The sequence below is a fragment of the Phyllobates terribilis genome, unplaced genomic scaffold (assembly GCF_046119375.1).
Source record: "Phyllobates terribilis strain yellow unplaced genomic scaffold, ASM4611937v1 Scaffold_40__1_contigs__length_11209783, whole genome shotgun sequence".
Classification (NCBI taxonomy): Eukaryota; Metazoa; Chordata; class Amphibia; order Anura; family Dendrobatidae; genus Phyllobates; species Phyllobates terribilis.
Window position 1 is genome coordinate 5,403,881 of NW_027362800.1, and position 18,128 is coordinate 5,422,008.

The window sequence follows — 18,128 nt, forward strand, 5'->3', positions numbered from 1 at the left end:
GATAGATAGCATTGCATTACATTACATTACATGGCAATGCAATGCACAGTTGCTGAAGTTGAACCAAAATGAGCTTGTCATCTGGCTTCTGCAACTTTTAACATGAAAAATCCAATGAGGAGAAGAAAAGCAAAGCCAAAGAGTCCATCCCAAAATCCGACAAACAAGCAAAATGAACAAAAAGCATTGAATTCAATTCTTTCTGATTTTAGAAACTGCATTAAAGAAGGGGTGCACCGGTCCTGGAGATACTGCAATACCAGGTCAATGCGTGGAGTGGACAGAGCAAGCTCTTTTTCCATCTCCCTGTTCTAAAAATCCATTTAATATATGGTCCCCAGATAGGGGACGTATCAGATATTAAACTGATAAGAACAGATACTACACTTGATCTTAGCCAAAAGGCCGAGAAGCGATAACCAGAATTGGTTTCCGACTACGGTGCCACCCAAGGATTCTGAAAAGTCCATTTGTGGAGATGGCCACCTGGACTCCCGTTAAGAAGACATGCTGTCAACCTCTAGATCCCTCACATGCCTGCACTTTTCGGCTTGCTGCTGCTGCAATCCACGCGTTTTAGATCTGCATAACTCCACCTCTTTTAGCACAGTACCCTCAACCCCCGGCTGTTCCCACCCGCCTCAACACCGTTGGAAGGGAGGAGAACCAATTAAGGCGGGGGGGGGGTGGAACGAGCAGCTGTCTACCCTTAGCAGGAGGGTTGCTGATTAATTACCTCTCCTGCTGCTGCTGCTGCTGGCTGTCCAGCAGCAGACTGAAGGTGGCTGCTGCTGTGCGCAGGTATATAAAGGCTCAGAGCCTATTATGACACGCGCAGCCAGCGTTCCATTGCCACATTCCGTCTACTGCAGGCGGGATACCTGGATGGCTGAATGTCACTGAGAAGCTCACAGAGACCGCCATAAGCAACAGTTTAAAAGAATGCCACAGACTAATCAACCAAACTTTTTGGGTTGGTTTCTCTTTTATAATCTGCAGGCATTAAATGAAAGAAGTCAGTGTTCCAGCAGAGGGAGACAACGTTTCAGAAAAGGCATTGTAGCAAACCAAAAAAGAAATTTTAAGCGCAGCAGAGTAACCAGCTCACATACCTGTTAGCTCAGGTGAGTTTAAAAGGCTGCTGTTGATAACAAGGGCATTTGCTAAATAGATGGTGTGTGTGCAACAATATACTGAAAGGTCAATTATATTGTGCAGCTTATCTCACCACCTGTAGTTATTTAGGTGAAAGCTCCAAAATGCTTGCCTAATATGTCTGTTTATCCAAAAGGAAGTATAGAGGGAGAGCTAGATAGATAGCATTGCATTACATTACATTACATGGCAATGCAATCCACAGTTGCTGAAGTTGAACCAAAATGAGCTTGTCATCTGGCTTCTGCAACTTTTAACATGAAAAATCCAATGAGGAGAAGAAAAGCAAAGCCAAAGAGTCCATCCCAAAATCCGACAAACAAGCAAAATGAACAAAAAGCATTGAATTCAATTCTTTCTGATTTTAGAAACTGCATTAAAGAAGGGGTGCACCGGTCCTGGAGATACTGCAATACCAGGTCAATGCGTGGAGTGGACAGAGCAAGCTCTTTTTCCATCTCCCTGTTCTAAAAATCCATTTAATATATGGTCCCCAGATAGGGGACGTATCAGATATTAAACTGATAAGAACAGATACTACACTTGATCTTAGCCAAAAGGCCGAGAAGCGATAACCAGAATTGGTTTCCGACTACGGTGCCACCCAAGGATTCTGAAAAGTCCATTTGTGGAGATGGCCACCTGGACTCCCGTTAAGAAGACATGCTGTCAACCTCTAGATCCCTCACATGCCTGCACTTTTCGGCTTGCTGCTGCTGCAATCCACGCGTTTTAGATCTGCATAACTCCACCTCTTTTAGCACAGTACCCTCAACCCCCGGCTGTTCCCACCCGCCTCAACACCGTTGGAAGGGAGGAGAACCAATTAAGGCGGGGGGGGGGGTGGAACGAGCAGCTGTCTACCCTTATCAGGAGGGTTGCTGATTAATTACCTCTCCTGCTGCTGCTGCTGCTGGCTGTCCAGCAGCAGACTGAAGGTGGCTGCTGCTGTGCGCAGGTATATAAAGGCTCAGAGCCTATTATGACACGCGCAGCCAGCGTTCCATTGCCACATTCCGTCTACTGCAGGCGGGATACCTGGATGGCTGAATGTCACTGAGAAGCTCACAGAGACCGCCATAAGCAACAGTTTAAAAGAATGCCACAGACTAATCAACCAAACTTTTTGGGTTGGTTTCTCTTTTATAGTCTGCAGGCATTAAATGAAAGAAGTCAGTGTTCCAGCAGAGGGAGACAACGTTTCAGAAAAGGCATTGTAGCAAACCAAAAAAGAAATTTTAAGCGCAGCAGAGTAACCAGCTCACATACCTGTTAGCTCAGGTGAGTTTAAAAGGCTGCTGTTGATAACAAGGGCATTTGCTAAATAGATGGTGTGTGTGCAACAATATACTGAAAGGTCAATTATATTGTGCAGCTTATCTCACCACCTGTAGTTATTTAGGTGAAAGCTCCAAAATGCTTGCCTAATATGTCTGTTTATCCAAAAGGAAGTATAGAGGGAGAGCTAGATAGATAGCATTGCATTACATTACATTACATGGCAATGCAATGCACAGTTGCTGAAGTTGAACCAAAATGAGCTTGTCATCTGGCTTCTGCAACTTTTAACATGAAAAATCCAATGAGGAGAAGAAAAGCAAAGCCAAAGAGTCCATCCCAAAATCCGACAAACAAGCAAAATGAACAAAAAGCATTGAATTCAATTCTTTCTGATTTTAGAAACTGCATTAAAGAAGGGGTGCACCGGTCCTGGAGATACTGCAATACCAGGTCAATGCGTGGAGTGGGCAGAGCAAGCTCTTTTTCCATCTCCCTGTTCTAAAAATCCATTTAATATATGGTCCCCAGATAGGGGACGTATCAGATATTAAACTGATAAGAACAGATACTACACTTGATCTTAGCCAAAAGGCCGAGAAGCGATAACCAGAATTGGTTTCCGACTACGGTGCCACCCAAGGATTCTGAAAAGTCCATTTGTGGAGATGGCCACCTGGACTCCCGTTAAGAAGACATGCTGTCAACCTCTAGATCCCTCACATGCCTGCACTTTTCGGCTTGCTGCTGCTGCAATCCACGCGTTTTAGATCTGCATAACTCCACCTCTTTTAGCACAGTACCCTCAACCCCAGGCTGTTCCCACCCGCCTCAACACCGTTGGAAGGGAGGAGAACCAATTAAGGCGGGGGGGGGGGTGGAACGAGCAGCTGTCTACCCTTAGCAGGAGGGTTGCTGATTAATTACCTCTCCTGCTGCTGCTGCTGCTGGCTGTCCAGCAGCAGACTGAAGGTGGCTGCTGCTGTGCGCAGGTATATAAAGGCTCAGAGCCTATTATGACACGCGCAGCCAGCGTTCCATTGCCACATTCCGTCTACTGCAGGCGGGATACCTGGATGGCTGAATGTCACTGAGAAGCTCACAGAGACCGCCATAAGCAACAGTTTAAAAGAATGCCACAGACTAATCAACCAAACTATTTGGGTTGGTTTCTCTTTTATAGTCTGCAGGCATTAAATGAAAGAAGTCAGTGTTCCAGCAGAGGGAGACAACGTTTCAGAAAAGGCATTGTAGCAAACCAAAAAAGAAATTTTAAGCGCAGCAGAGTAACCAGCTCACATACCTGTTAGCTCAGGTGAGTTTAAAAGGCTGCTGTTGATAACAAGGGCATTTGCTAAATAGATGGTGTGTGTGCAACAATATACTGAAAGGTCAATTATATTGTGCAGCTTATCTCACCACCTGTAGTTATTTAGGTGAAAGCTCCAAAATGCTTGCCTAATATGTCTGTTTATCCAAAAGGAAGTATAGAGGGAGAGCTAGATAGATAGCATTGCATTACATTACATTACATGGCAATGCAATGCACAGTTGCTGAAGTTGAACCAAAATGAGCTTGTCATCTGGCTTCTGCAACTTTTAGCATGAAAAATCCAATGAGGAGAAGAAAAGCAAAGCCAAAGAGTCCATCCCAAAATCCGACAAACAAGCAAAATGAACAAAAAGCATTGAATTCAATTCTTTCTGATTTTAGAAACTGCATTAAAGAAGGGGTGCACCGGTCCTGGAGATACTGCAATACCAGGTCAATGCGTGGAGTGGACAGAGCAAGCTCTTTTTCCATCTCCCTGTTCTAAAAATCCATTTAATATATGGTCCCCAGATAGGGGACGTATCAGATATTAAACTGATAAGAACAGATACTACACTTGATCTTAGCCAAAAGGCCGAGAAGCGATAACCAGAATTGGTTTCCGACTACGGTGCCACCCAAGGATTCTGAAAAGTCCATTTGTGGAGATGGCCACCTGGACTCCCGTTAAGAAGACATGCTGTCAACCTCTAGATCCCTCACATGCCTGCACTTTTCGGCTTGCTGCTGCTGCAATCCACGCGTTTTAGATCTGCATAACTCCACCTCTTTTAGCACAGTACCCTCAACCCCCGGCTGTTCCCACCCGCCTCAACACTGTTGGAAGGGAGGAGAACCAATTAAGGCGGGGGGGGGGGTGGAACGAGCAGCTGTCTACCCTTAGCAGGAGGGTTGCTGATTAATTACCTCTCCTGCTGCTGCTGCTGCTGGCTGTCCAGCAGCAGACTGAAGGTGGCTGCTGCTGTGCGCAGGTATATAAAGGCTCAGAGCCTATTATGACACGCGCAGCCAGCGTTCCATTGCCACATTCCGTCTACTGCAGGCGGGATACCTGGATGGCTGAATGTCACTGAGAAGCTCACAGAGACCGCCATAAGCAACAGTTTAAAAGAATGCCACAGACTAATCAACCAAACTTTTTGGGTTGGTTTCTCTTTTATAGTCTGCAGGCATTAAATGAAAGAAGTCAGTGTTCCAGCAGAGGGAGACAACGTTTCAGAAAAGGCATTGTAGCAAACCAAAAAAGAAATTTTAAGCGCAGCAGAGTAACCAGCTCACATACCTGTTAGCTCAGGTGAGTTTAAAAGGCTGCTGTTGATAACAAGGGCATTTGCTAAATAGATGGTGTGTGTGCAACAATATACTGAAAGGTCAATTATATTGTGCAGCTTATCTCACCACCTGTAGTTATTTAGGTGAAAGCTCCAAAATGCTTGCCTAATATGTCTGTTTATCCAAAAGGAAGTATAGAGGGAGAGCTAGATAGATAGCATTGCATTACATTACATTACATGGCAATGCAATGCACAGTTGCTGAAGTTGAACCAAAATGAGCTTGTCATCTGGCTTCTGCAACTTTTAACATGAAAAATCCAATGAGGAGAAGAAAAGCAAAGCCAAAGAGTCCATCCCAAAATCCGACAAACAAGCAAAATGAACAAAAAGCATTGAATTCAATTCTTTCTGATTTTAGAAACTGCATTAAAGAAGGGGTGCACCGGTCCTGGAGATACTGCAATACCAGGTCAATGCGTGGAGTGGACAGAGCAAGCTCTTTTTCCATCTCCCTGTTCTAAAAATCCATTTAATATATGGTCCCCAGATAGGGGACGTATCAGATATTAAACTGATAAGAACAGATACTACACTTGATCTTAGCCAAAAGGCCGAGAAGCGATAACCAGAATTGGTTTCCGACTACGGTGCCACCCAAGGATTCTGAAAAGTCCATTTGTGGAGATGGCCACCTGGACTCCCGTTAAGAAGACATGCTGTCAACCTCTAGATCCCTCACATGCCTGCACTTTTCGGCTTGCTGCTGCTGCAATCCACGCGTTTTAGATCTGCATAACTCCACCTCTTTTAGCACAGTACCCTCAACCCCCGGCTGTTCCCACCCGCCTCAACACCGTTGGAAGGGAGGAGAACCAATTAAGGCGGGGGGGGGTGGACGAGCAGCTGTCTACCCTTAGCAGGAGGGTTGCTGATTAATTACCTCTCCTGCTGCTGCTGCTGCTGGCTGTCCAGCAGCAGACTGAAGGTGGCTGCTGCTGTGCGCAGGTATATAAAGGCTCAGAGCCTATTATGACACGCGCAGCCAGCGTTCCATTGCCACATTCCGTCTACTGCAGGCGGGATACCTGGATGGCTGAATGTCACTGAGAAGCTCACAGAGACCGCCATAAGCAACAGTTTAAAAGAATGCCACAGACTAATCAACCAAACTTTTTGGGTTGGTTTCTCTTTTATAGTCTGCAGGCATTAAATGAAAGAAGTCAGTGTTCCAGCAGAGGGAGACAACGTTTCAGAAAAGGCATTGTAGCAAACCAAAAAAGAAATTTTAAGCGCAGCAGAGTAACCAGCTCACATACCTGTTAGCTCAGGTGAGTTTAAAAGGCTGCTGTTGATAACAAGGGCATTTGCTAAATAGATGGTGTGTGTGCAACAATATACTGAAAGGTCAATTATATTGTGCAGCTTATCTCACCACCTGTAGTTATTTAGGTGAAAGCTCCAAAATGCTTGCCTAATATGTCTGTTTATCCAAAAGGAAGTATAGAGGGAGAGCTAGATAGATAGCATTGCATTACATTACATTACATGGCAATGCAATGCACAGTTGCTGAAGTTGAACCAAAATGAGCTTATCATCTGGCTTCTGCAACTTTTAACATGAAAAATCCAATGAGGAGAAGAAAAGCAAAGCCAAAGAGTCCATCCCAAAATCCGACAAACAAGCAAAATGAACAAAAAGCATTGAATTCAATTCTTTCTGATTTTAGAAACTGCATTAAAGAAGGGGTGCACCGGTCCTGGAGATACTGCAATACCAGGTCAATGCGTGGAGTGGACAGAGCAAGCTCTTTTTCCATCTCCCTGTTCTAAAAATCCATTTAATATATGGTCCCCAGATAGGGGACGTATCAGATATTAAACTGATAAGAACAGATACTACACTTGATCTTAGCCAAAAGGCCGAGAAGCGATAACCAGAATTGGTTTCCGACTACGGTGCCACCCAAGGATTCTGAAAAGTCCATTTGTGGAGATGGCCACCTGGACTCCCGTTAAGAAGACATGCTGTCAACCTCTAGATCCCTCACATGCCTGCACTTTTCGGCTTGCTGCTGCTGCAATCCACGCGTTTTAGATCTGCATAACTCCACCTCTTTTAGCACAGTACCCTCAACCCCCGGCTGTTCCCACCCGCCTCAACACCGTTGGAAGGGAGGAGAACCAATTAAGGCGGGGGGGGGGGTGGAACGAGCAGCTGTCTACCCTTAGCAGGAGGGTTGCTGATTAATTACCTCTCCTGCTGCTGCTGGCTGTCCAGCAGCAGACTGAAGGTGGCTGCTGCTGTGCGCAGGTATATAAAGGCTCAGAGCCTATTATGACACGCGCAGCCAGCGTTCCATTGCCACATTCCGTCTACTGCAGGCGGGATACCTGGATGGCTGAATGTCACTGAGAAGCTCACAGAGACCGCCATAAGCAACAGTTTAAAAGAATGCCACAGACTAATCAACCAAACTTTTTGGGTTGGTTTCTCTTTTATAGTCTGCAGGCATTAAATGAAAGAAGTCAGTGTTCCAGCAGAGGGAGACAACGTTTCAGAAAAGGCATTGTAGCAAACCAAAAAAGAAATTTTAAGCGCAGCAGAGTAACCAGCTCACATACCTGTTAGCTCAGGTGAGTTTAAAAGGCTGCTGTTGATAACAAGGGCATTTGCTAAATAGATGGTGTGTGTGCAACAATATACTGAAAGGTCAATTATATTGTGCAGCTTATCTCACCACCTGTAGTTATTTAGGTGAAAGCTCCAAAATGCTTGCCTAATATGTCTGTTTATCCAAAAGGAAGTATAGAGGGAGAGCTAGATAGATAGCATTGCATTACATTACATTACATGGCAATGCAATGCACAGTTGCTGAAGTTGAACCAAAATGAGCTTGTTATCTGGCTTCTGCAACTTTTAACATGAAAAATCCAATGAGGAGAAGAAAAGCAAAGCCAAAGAGTCCATCCCAAAATCCGACAAACAAGCAAAATGAACAAAAAGCATTGAATTCAATTCTTTCTGATTTTAGAAACTGCATTAAAGAAGGGGAGCACCGGTCCTGGAGATACTGCAATACCAGGTCAATGCGTGGAGTGGACAGAGCAAGCTCTTTTTCCATCTCCCTGTTCTAAAAATCCATTTAATATATGGTCCCCAGTTAGGGGACGTATCAGATATTAAACTGATAAGAACAGATACTACACTTGATCTTAGCCAAAAGGCCGAGAAGCGATAACCAGAATTGGTTTCCGACTACGGTGCCACCCAAGGATTCTGAAAAGTCCATTTGTGGAGATGGCCACCTGGACTCCCGTTAAGAAGACATGCTGTCAACCTCTAGATCCCTCACATGCCTGCACTTTTCGGCTTGCTGCTGCTGCAATCCACGCGTTTTAGATCTGCATAACTCCACCTCTTTTAGCACAGTACCCTCAACCCCCGGCTGTTCCCACCCGCCTCAACACCGTTGGAAGGGAGGAGAACCAATTAAGGCGGGGGGGGGGGGTGGAACGAGCAGCTGTCTACCCTTAGCAGGAGGGTTGCTGATTAATTACCTCTCCTGCTGCTGCTGCTGCTGGCTGTCCAGCAGCAGACTGAAGGTGGCTGCTGCTGTGCGCAGGTATATAAAGGCTCAGAGCCTATTATGACACGCGCAGCCAGCGTTCCATTGCCACATTCCGTCTACTGCAGGCGGGATACCTGGATGGCTGAATGTCACTGAGAAGCTCACAGAGACCGCCATAAGCAACAGTTTAAAAGAATGCCACAGACTAATCAACCAAACTTTTTGGGTTGGTTTCTCTTTTATAGTCTGCAGGCATTAAATGAAAGAAGTCAGTGTTCCAGCAGAGGGAGACAACGTTTCAGAAAAGGCATTGTAGCAAACCAAAAAAGAAATTTTAAGCGCAGCAGAGTAACCAGCTCACATACCTGTTAGCTCAGGTGAGTTTAAAAGGCTGCTGTTGATAACAAGGGCATTTGCTAAATAGATGGTGTGTGTGCAACAATATACTGAAAGGTCAATTATATTGTGCAGCTTATCTCACCACCTGTAGTTATTTAGGTGAAAGCTCCAAAATGCTTGCCTAATATGTCTGTTTATCCAAAAGGAAGTATAGAGGGAGAGCTAGATAGATAGCATTGCATTACATTACATTACATGGCAATGCAATGCACAGTTGCTGAAGTTGAACCAAAATGAGCTTGTCATCTGGCTTCTGCAACTTTTAACATGAAAAATCCAATGAGGAGAAGAAAAGCAAAGCCAAAGAGTCCATCCCAAAATCCGACAAACAAGCAAAATGAACAAAAAGCATTGAATTCAATTCTTTCTGATTTTAGAAACTGCATTAAAGAAGGGGTGCACCGGTCCTGGAGATACTGCAATACCAGGTCAATGCGTGGAGTGGACAGAGCAAGCTCTTTTTCCATCTCCCTGTTCTAAAAATCCATTTAATATATGGTCCCCAGATAGGGGACGTATCAGATATTAAACTGATAAGAACAGATACTACACTTGATCTTAGCCAAAAGGCCGAGAAGCGATAACCAGAATTGGTTTCCGACTACGGTGCCACCCAAGGATTCTGAAAAGTCCATTTGTGGAGATGGCCACCTGGACTCCCGTTAAGAAGACATGCTGTCAACCTCTAGATCCCTCACATGCCTGCACTTTTCGGCTTGCTGCTGCTGCAATCCACGCGTTATAGATCTGCATAACTCCACCTCTTTTAGCACAGTACCCTCAACCCCCGGCTGTTCCCACCCGCCTCAACACCGTTGGAAGGGAGGAGAACCAATTAAGGCGGGGGGGGGGTGGAACGAGCAGCTGTCTACCCTTAGCAGGAGGGTTGCTGATTAATTACCTCTCCTGCTGCTGCTGCTGCTGGCTGTCCAGCAGCAGACTGAAGGTGGCTGCTGCTGTGCGCAGGTATATAAAGGCTCAGAGCCTATTATGACACGCGCAGCCAGCGTTCCATTGCCACATTCCGTCTACTGCAGGCGGGATACCTGGATGGCTGAATGTCACTGAGAAGCTCACAGAGACCGCCATAAGCAACAGTTTAAAAGAATGCCACAGACTATTCAACCAAACTTTTTGGGTTGGTTTCTCTTTTATAGTCTGCAGGCATTAAATGAAAGAAGTCAGTGTTCCAGCAGAGGGAGACAACGTTTCAGAAAAGGCATTGTAGCAAACCAAAAAAGAAATTTTAAGCGCAGCAGAGTAACCAGCTCACATACCTGTTAGCTCAGGTGAGTTTAAAAGGCTGCTGTTGATAACAAGGGCATTTGCTAAATAGATGGTGTGTGTGCAACAATATACTGAAAGGTCAATTATATTGTGCAGCTTATCTCACCACCTGTAGTTATTTAGGTGAAAGCTCCAAAATGCTTGCCTAATATGTCTGTTTATCCAAAAGGAAGTATAGAGGGAGAGCTAGATAGATAGCATTGCATTACATTACATTACATGGCAATGCAATGCAGAGTTGCTGAAGTTGAACCAAAATGAGCTTGTCATCTGGCTTCTGCAACTTTTAACATGAAAAATCCAATGAGGAGAAGAAAAGCAAAGCCAAAGAGTCCATCCCAAAATCCGACAAACAAGCAAAATGAACAAAAAGCAGCATTGAATTCAATTCTTTCTGATTTTAGAAACTGCATTAAAGAAGGGGTGCACCGGTCCTGGAGATACTGCAATACCAGGTCAATGCGTGGAGTGGACAGAGCAAGCTCTTTTTCCATCTCCCTGTTCTAAAAATCCATTTAATATATGGTCCCCAGATAGGGGACGTATCAGATATTAAACTGATAAGAACAGATACTACACTTGATCTTAGCCAAAAGGCCGAGAAGCGATAACCAGAATTGGTTTCCGACTACGGTGCCACCCAAGGATTCTGAAAAGTCCATTTGTGGAGATGGCCACCTGGACTCCCGTTAAGAAGACATGCTGTCAACCTCTAGATCCCTCACATGCCTGCACTTTTCGGCTTGCTGCTGCTGCAATCCACGCGTTTTAGATCTGCATAACTCCACCTCTTTTAGCACAGTACCCTCAACCCCCGGCTGTTCCCACCCGCCTCAACACCGTTGGAAGGGAGGAGAACCAATTAAGGCGGGGGGGGGGTGGAACGAGCAGCTGTCTACCTTTAGCAGGAGGGTTGCTGATTAATTACCTCTCCTGCTGCTGCTGCTGCTGGCTGTCCAGCAGCAGACTGAAGGTGGCTGCTGCTGTGCGCAGGTATATAAAGGCTCAGAGCCTATTATGACACGCGCAGCCAGCGTTCCATTGCCACATTCCGTCTACTGCAGGCGGGATACCTGGATGGCTGAATGTCACTGAGAAGCTCACAGAGACCGCCATAAGCAACAGTTTAAAAGAATGCCACAGACTAATCAACCAAACTTTTTGGGTTGGTTTCTCTTTTATAGTCTGCAGGCATTAAATGAAAGAAGTCAGTGTTCCAGCAGAGGGAGACAACGTTTCAGAAAAGGCATTGTAGCAAACCAAAAAAGAAATTTTAAGCGCAGCAGAGTAACCAGCTCACATACCTGTTAGCTCAGGTGAGTTTAAAAGGCTGCTGTTGATAACAAGGGCATTTGCTAAATAGATGGTGTGTGTGCAACAATATACTGAAAGGTCAATTATATTGTGCAGCTTATCTCACCACCTGTAGTTATTTAGGTGAAAGCTCCAAAATGCTTGCCTAATATGTCTGTTTATCCAAAAGGAAGTATAGAGGGAGAGCTAGATAGATAGCATTGCATTACATTACATTACATGGCAATGCAATGCACAGTTGCTGAAGTTGAACCAAAATGAGCTTGTCATCTGGCTTCTGCAACTTTTAACATGAAAAATCCAATGAGGAGAAGAAAAGCAAAGCCAAAGAGTCCATCCCAAAATCCGACAAACAAGCAAAATGAACAAAAAGCATTGAATTCAATTCTTTCTGATTTTAGAAACTGCATTAAAGAAGGGGTGCACCGGTCCTGGAGATACTGCAATACCAGGTCAATGCGTGGAGTGGACAGAGCAAGCTCTTTTTCCATCTCCCTGTTCTAAAAATCCATTTAATATATGGTCCCCAGATAGGGGACGTATCAGATATTAAACTGATAAGAACAGATACTACACTTGATCTTAGCCAAAAGGCCGAGAAGCGATAACCAGAATTGGTTTCCGACTACGGTGCCACCCAAGGATTCTGAAAAGTCCATTTGTGGAGATGGCCACCTGGACTCCCGTTAAGAAGACATGCTGTCAACCTCTAGATCCCTCACATGCCTGCACTTTTCGGCTTGCTGCTGCTGCAATCCACGCGTTTTAGATCTGCATAACTCCACCTCTTTTAGCACAGTACCCTCAACCCCTGGCTGTTCCCACCCGCCTCAACACCGTTGGAAGGGAGGAGAACCAATTAAGGCGGGGGGGGGGTGGAACGAGCAGCTGTCTACCCTTAGCAGGAGGGTTGCTGATTAATTACCTCTCCTGCTGCTGCTGCTGGCTGTCCAGCAGCAGACTGAAGGTGGCTGCTGCTGTGCGCAGGTATATAAAGGCTCAGAGCCTATTATGACACGCGCAGCCAGCGTTCCATTGCCACATTCCGTCTACTGCAGGCGGGATACCTGGATGGCTGAATGTCACTGAGAAGCTCACAGAGACCGCCATAAGCAACAGTTTAAAAGAATGCCACAGACTAATCAACCAAACTTTTTGGGTTGGTTTCTCTTTTATAGTTTGCAGGCATTAAATGAAAGAAGTCAGTGTTCCAGCAGAGGGAGACAACGTTTCAGAAAAGGCATTGTAGCAAACCAAAAAAGAAATTTTAAGCGCAGCAGAGTAACCAGCTCACATACCTGTTAGCTCAGGTGAGTTTAAAAGGCTGCTGTTGATAACAAGGGCATTTGCTAAATAGATGGTGTGTGTGCAACAATATACTGAAAGGTCAATTATATTGTGCAGCTTATCTCACCACCTGTAGTTATTTAGGTGAAAGCTCCAAAATGCTTGCCTAATATGTCTGTTTATCCAAAAGGAAGTATAGAGGGAGAGCTAGATAGATAGCATTGCATTACATTACATTACATGGCAATGCAATGCACAGTTGCTGAAGTTGAACCAAAATGAGCTTGTCATCTGGCTTCTGCAACTTTTAACATGAAAAATCCAATGAGGAGAAGAAAAGCAAAGCCAAAGTGTCCATCCCAAAATCCGACAAACAAGCAAAATGAACAAAAAGCATTGAATTCAATTCTTTCTGATTTTAGAAACTGCATTAAAGAAGGGGTGCACCGGTCCTGGAGATACTGCAATACCAGGTCAATGCGTGGAGTGGACAGAGCAAGCTCTTTTTCCATCTCCCTGTTCTAAAAATCCATTTAATATATGGTCCCCAGATAGGGGACGTATCAGATATTAAACTGATAAGAACAGATACTACACTTGATCTTAGCCAAAAGGCCGAGAAGCGATAACCAGAATTGGTTTCCGACTACGGTGCCACCCAAGGATTCTGAAAAGTCCATTTGTGGAGATGGCCACCTGGACTCCCGTTAAGAAGACATGCTGTCAACCTCTAGATCCCTCACATGCCTGCACTTTTCGGCTTGCTGCTGCTGCAATCCACGCGTTTTAGATCTGCATAACTCCACCTCTTTTAGCACAGTACCCTCAACCCCCGGCTGTTCCCACCCGCCTCAACACCGTTGGAAGGGAGGAGAACCAATTAAGGCGGGGGGGGGGTGGAACGAGCAGCTGTCTACCCTTAGCAGGAGGGTTGCTGATTAATTACCTCTCCTGCTGCTGCTGCTGCTGGCTGTCCAGCAGCAGACTGAAGGTGGCTGCTGCTGTGCGCAGATATATAAAGGCTCAGAGCCTATTATGACACGCGCAGCCAGCGTTCCATTGCCACATTCCGTCTACTGCAGGCGGGATACCTGGATGGCTGAATGTCACTGAGAAGCTCACAGAGACCGCCATAAGCAACAGTTTAAAAGAATGCCACAGACTAATCAACCAAACTTTTTGGGTTGGTTTCTCTTTTATAGTCTGCAGGCATTAAATGAAAGAAGTCAGTGTTCCAGCAGAGGGAGACAACGTTTCAGAAAAGGCATTGTAGCAAACCAAAAAAGAAATTTTAAGCGCAGCAGAGTAACCAGCTCACATACCTGTTAGCTCAGGTGAGTTTAAAAGGCTGCTGTTGATAACAAGGGCATTTGCTAAATAGATGGTGTGTGTGCAACAATATACTGAAAGGTCAATTATATTGTGCAGCTTATCTCACCACCTGTAGTTATTTAGGTGAAAGCTCCAAAATGCTTGCCTAATATGTCTGTTTATCCAAAAGGAAGTATAGAGGGAGAGCTAGATAGATAGCATTGCATTACATTACATTACATGGCAATGCAATGCACAGTTGCTGAAGTTGAACCAAAATGAGCTTGTCATCTGGCTTCTGCAACTTTTAACATGAAAAATCCAATGAGGAGAAGAAAAGCAAAGCCAAAGAGTCCATCCCAAAATCCGACAAACAAGCAAAATGAACAAAAAGCATTGAATTCAATTCTTTCTGATTTTAGAAACTGCATTAAAGAAGGGGTGCACCGGTCCTGGAGATACTGCAATACCAGGTCAATGCGTGGAGTGGACAGAGCAAGCTCTTTTTCCATCTCCCTGTTCTAAAAATCCATTTAATATATGGTCCCCAGATAGGGGACGTATCAGATATTAAACTGATAAGAACAGATATTACACTTGATCTTAGCCAAAAGGCCGAGAAGCGATAACCAGAATTGGTTTCCGACTACGGTGCCACCCAAGGATTCTGAAAAGTCCATTTGTGGAGATGGCCACCTGGACTCCCGTTAAGAAGACATGCTGTGAACCTCTAGATCCCTCACATGCCTGCACTTTTCGGCTTGCTGCTGCTGCAATCCACGCGTTATAGATCTGCATAACTCCACCTCTTTTAGCACAGTACCCTCAACCCCCGGCTGTTCCCACCCGCCTCAACACCGTTGGAAGGGAGGAGAACCAATTAAGGCGGGGGGGGGGTTGGAACGAGCAGCTGTCTACCCTTAGCAGGAGGGTTGCTGATTAATTACCTCTCCTGCTGCTGCTGCTGCTGGCTGTCCAGCAGCAGACTGAAGGTGGCTGCTGCTGTGCGCAGGTATATAAAGGCTCAGAGCCTATTATGACACGCGCAGCCAGCGTTCCATTGCCACATTCCGTCTACTGCAGGCGGGATACCTGGATGGCTGAATGTCACTGAGAAGCTCACAGAGACCGCCATAAGCAACAGTTTAAAAGAATGCCACAGACTAATCAACCAAACTTTTTGGGTTGGTTTCTCTTTTATAGTCTGCAGGCATTAAATGAAAGAAGTCAGTGTTCCAGCAGAGGGAGACAACGTTTCAGAAAAGGCATTGTAGCAAACCAAAAAAGAAATTTTAAGCGCAGCAGAGTAACCAGCTCACATACCTGTTAGCTCAGGTGAGTTTAAAAGGCTGCTGTTGATAACAAGGGCATTTGCTAAATAGATGGTGTGTGTGCAACAATATACTGAAAGGTCAATTATATTGTGCAGATTATCTCACCACCTGTAGTTATTTAGGTGAAAGCTCCAAAATGCTTGCCTAATATGTCTGTTTATCCAAAAGGAAGTATAGAGGGAGAGCTAGATAGATAGCATTGCATTACATTACATTACATGGCAATGCAATGCAGAGTTGCTGAAGTTGAACCAAAATGAGCTTGTCATCTGGCTTCTGCAACTTTTAACATGAAAAATCCAATGAGGAGAAGAAAAGCAAAGCCAAAGAGTCCATCCCAAAATCCGACAAACAAGCAAAATGAACAAAAAGCATTGAATTCAATTCTTTCTGATTTTAGAAACTGCATTAAAGAAGGGGTGCACCGGTCCTGGAGATACTGCAATACCAGGTCAATGCGTGGAGTGGACAGAGCAAGCTCTTTTTCCATCTCCCTGTTCTAAAAATCCATTTAATATATGGTCCCCAGATAGGGGACGTATCAGATATTAAACTGATAAGAACAGATACTACACTTGATCTTAGCCAAAAGGCCGAGAAGCGATAACCAGAATTGGTTTCCGACTACGGTGCCACCCAAGGATTCTGAAAAGTCCATTTGTGGAGATGGCCACCTGGACTCCCGTTAAGAAGACATGCTGTCAACCTCTAGATCCCTCACATGCCTGCACTTTTCGGCTTGCTGCTGCTGCAATCCACGCGTTTTAGATCTGCATAACTCCACCTCTTTTAGCACAGTACCCTCAACCCCCAGCTGTTCCCACCCGCCTCAACACCGTTGGAAGGGAGGAGAACCAATTAAGGCGGGGGGGGGGGTGGAACGAGCAGCTGTCTACCCTTAGCAGGAGGGTTGCTGATTAATTACCTCTCCTGCTGCTGCTGCTGCTGGCTGTCCAGCAGCAGACTGAAGGTGGCTGCTGCTGTGCGCAGGTATATAAAGGCTCAGAGCCTATTATGACACGCGCAGCCAGCGTTCCATTGCCACATTCCGTCTACTGCAGGCGGGATACCTGGATGGCTGAATGTCACTGAGAAGCTCACAGAGACCGCCATAAGCAACAGTTTAAAAGAATGCCACAGACTAATCAACCAAACTTTTTGGGTTGGTTTCTCTTTTATAGTCTGCAGGCATTAAATGAAAGAAGTCAGTGTTCCAGCAGAGGGAGACAACGTTTCAGAAAAGGCATTGTAGCAAACCAAAAAAGAAATTTTAAGCGCAGCAGAGTAACCAGCTCACATACCTGTTAGCTCAGGTGAGTTTAAAAGGCTGCTGTTGATAACAAGGGCATTTGCTAAATAGATGGTGTGTGTGCAACAATATACTGAAAGGTCAATTATATTGTGCAGCTTATCTCACCACCTGTAGTTATTTAGGTGAAAGCTCCAAAATGCTTGCCTAATATGTCTGTTTATCCAAAAGGAAGTATAGAGGGAGAGCTAGATAGATAGCATTGCATTACATTACATTACATGGCAATGCAATGCACAGTTGCTGAAGTTGAACCAAAATGAGCTTGTCATCTGGCTTCTGCAACTTTTAACATGAAAAATCCAATGAGGAGAAGAAAAGCAAAGCCAAAGAGTCCATCCCAAAATCCGACAAACAAGCAAAATGAACAAAAAGCATTGAATTCAATTCTTTCTGATTTTAGAAACTGCATTAAAGAAGGGGTGCACCGGTCCTGGAGATACTGCAATACCAGGTCAATGCGTGGAGTGGACAGAGCAAGCTCTTTTTCCATCTCCCTGTTCTAAAAATCCATTTAATATATGGTCCCCAGATAGGGGACGTATCAGATATTAAACTGATAAGAACAGATACTACACTTGATCTTAGCCAAAAGGCCGAGAAGCGATAACCAGAATTGGTTTCCGACTACGGTGCCACCCAAGGATTCTGAAAAGTCCATTTGTGGAGATGGCCACCTGGACTCCCGTTAAGAAGACATGCTGTCAACCTCTAGATCCCTCACATGCCTGCACTTTTCGGCTTGCTGCTGCTGCAATCCACGCGTTTTAGATCTGCATAACTCCACCTCTTTTAGCACAGTACCCTCAACCCCCGGCTGTTCCCACCCGCCTCAACACCGTTGGAAGGGAGGAGAACCAATTAAGGCGGGGGGGGGGTGGAACGAGCAGCTGTCTACCCTTAGCAGGAGGGTTGCTGATTAATTACCTCTCCTGCTGCTGCTGCTGCTGGCTGTCCAGCAGCAGACTGAAGGTGGCTGCTGCTGTGCGCAGGTATATAAAGGCTCAGAGCCTATTATGACACGCGCAGCCAGCGTTCCATTGCCACATTCCGTCTACTGCAGGCGGGATACCTGGATGGCTGAATGTCACTGAGAAGCTCACAGAGACCGCCATAAGCAACAGTTTAAAAGAATGCCACAGACTAATCAACCAAACTTTTTGGGTTGGTTTCTCTTTTATAGTCTGCAGGCATTAAATGAAAGAAGTCAGTGTTCTAGCAGAGGGAGACAACGTTTCAGAAAAGGCATTGTAGCAAACCAAAAAAGAAATTTTAA

At 45.2% G+C, this 18,128-nt stretch overlaps 14 non-coding genes across 14 annotated transcripts; all 14 read right to left on the reverse strand.

The window, feature by feature from the left end:
• Nucleotides 1-226: 226 nt before the first annotated feature.
• LOC141187942 (U2 spliceosomal RNA) lies at nt 227-417 on the reverse strand. The gene has a single exon (XR_012262080.1). It is a non-coding gene; the product is annotated as a U2 spliceosomal RNA (small nuclear RNA).
• Nucleotides 418-1,537: 1,120 nt separating this feature from the next.
• LOC141187943 (U2 spliceosomal RNA) lies at nt 1,538-1,728 on the reverse strand. The gene has a single exon (XR_012262081.1). It is a non-coding gene; the product is annotated as a U2 spliceosomal RNA (small nuclear RNA).
• Nucleotides 1,729-2,849: 1,121 nt separating this feature from the next.
• Nucleotides 2,850-3,040, reverse strand: LOC141189874 (U2 spliceosomal RNA). The gene has a single exon (XR_012263916.1). It is a non-coding gene; the product is annotated as a U2 spliceosomal RNA (small nuclear RNA).
• Nucleotides 3,041-4,161: 1,121 nt separating this feature from the next.
• Nucleotides 4,162-4,352, reverse strand: LOC141187944 (U2 spliceosomal RNA). Its single transcript, XR_012262082.1, has one exon. It is a non-coding gene; the product is annotated as a U2 spliceosomal RNA (small nuclear RNA).
• A 1,121-nt stretch (nt 4,353-5,473) lies between these two features.
• LOC141187945 (U2 spliceosomal RNA) lies at nt 5,474-5,664 on the reverse strand. The gene has a single exon (XR_012262083.1). It is a non-coding gene; the product is annotated as a U2 spliceosomal RNA (small nuclear RNA).
• A 1,118-nt stretch (nt 5,665-6,782) lies between these two features.
• On the reverse strand, nt 6,783-6,973 carry LOC141187946 (U2 spliceosomal RNA). Its single transcript, XR_012262084.1, has one exon. It is a non-coding gene; the product is annotated as a U2 spliceosomal RNA (small nuclear RNA).
• A 1,115-nt stretch (nt 6,974-8,088) lies between these two features.
• LOC141184483 (U2 spliceosomal RNA) lies at nt 8,089-8,279 on the reverse strand. Its single transcript, XR_012259234.1, has one exon. It is a non-coding gene; the product is annotated as a U2 spliceosomal RNA (small nuclear RNA).
• A 1,122-nt stretch (nt 8,280-9,401) lies between these two features.
• LOC141187947 (U2 spliceosomal RNA) lies at nt 9,402-9,592 on the reverse strand. The gene has a single exon (XR_012262085.1). It is a non-coding gene; the product is annotated as a U2 spliceosomal RNA (small nuclear RNA).
• Nucleotides 9,593-10,715: 1,123 nt separating this feature from the next.
• Nucleotides 10,716-10,906, reverse strand: LOC141187949 (U2 spliceosomal RNA). The gene has a single exon (XR_012262086.1). It is a non-coding gene; the product is annotated as a U2 spliceosomal RNA (small nuclear RNA).
• A 1,120-nt stretch (nt 10,907-12,026) lies between these two features.
• LOC141187950 (U2 spliceosomal RNA) lies at nt 12,027-12,217 on the reverse strand. Its single transcript, XR_012262087.1, has one exon. It is a non-coding gene; the product is annotated as a U2 spliceosomal RNA (small nuclear RNA).
• Nucleotides 12,218-13,334: 1,117 nt separating this feature from the next.
• Nucleotides 13,335-13,525, reverse strand: LOC141187951 (U2 spliceosomal RNA). The gene has a single exon (XR_012262088.1). It is a non-coding gene; the product is annotated as a U2 spliceosomal RNA (small nuclear RNA).
• Nucleotides 13,526-14,645: 1,120 nt separating this feature from the next.
• LOC141184768 (U2 spliceosomal RNA) lies at nt 14,646-14,836 on the reverse strand. The gene has a single exon (XR_012259492.1). It is a non-coding gene; the product is annotated as a U2 spliceosomal RNA (small nuclear RNA).
• A 1,121-nt stretch (nt 14,837-15,957) lies between these two features.
• On the reverse strand, nt 15,958-16,148 carry LOC141187953 (U2 spliceosomal RNA). The gene has a single exon (XR_012262090.1). It is a non-coding gene; the product is annotated as a U2 spliceosomal RNA (small nuclear RNA).
• Nucleotides 16,149-17,269: 1,121 nt separating this feature from the next.
• On the reverse strand, nt 17,270-17,460 carry LOC141187954 (U2 spliceosomal RNA). Its single transcript, XR_012262091.1, has one exon. It is a non-coding gene; the product is annotated as a U2 spliceosomal RNA (small nuclear RNA).
• Between the last annotated feature and the right edge of the window lie 668 nt (nt 17,461-18,128).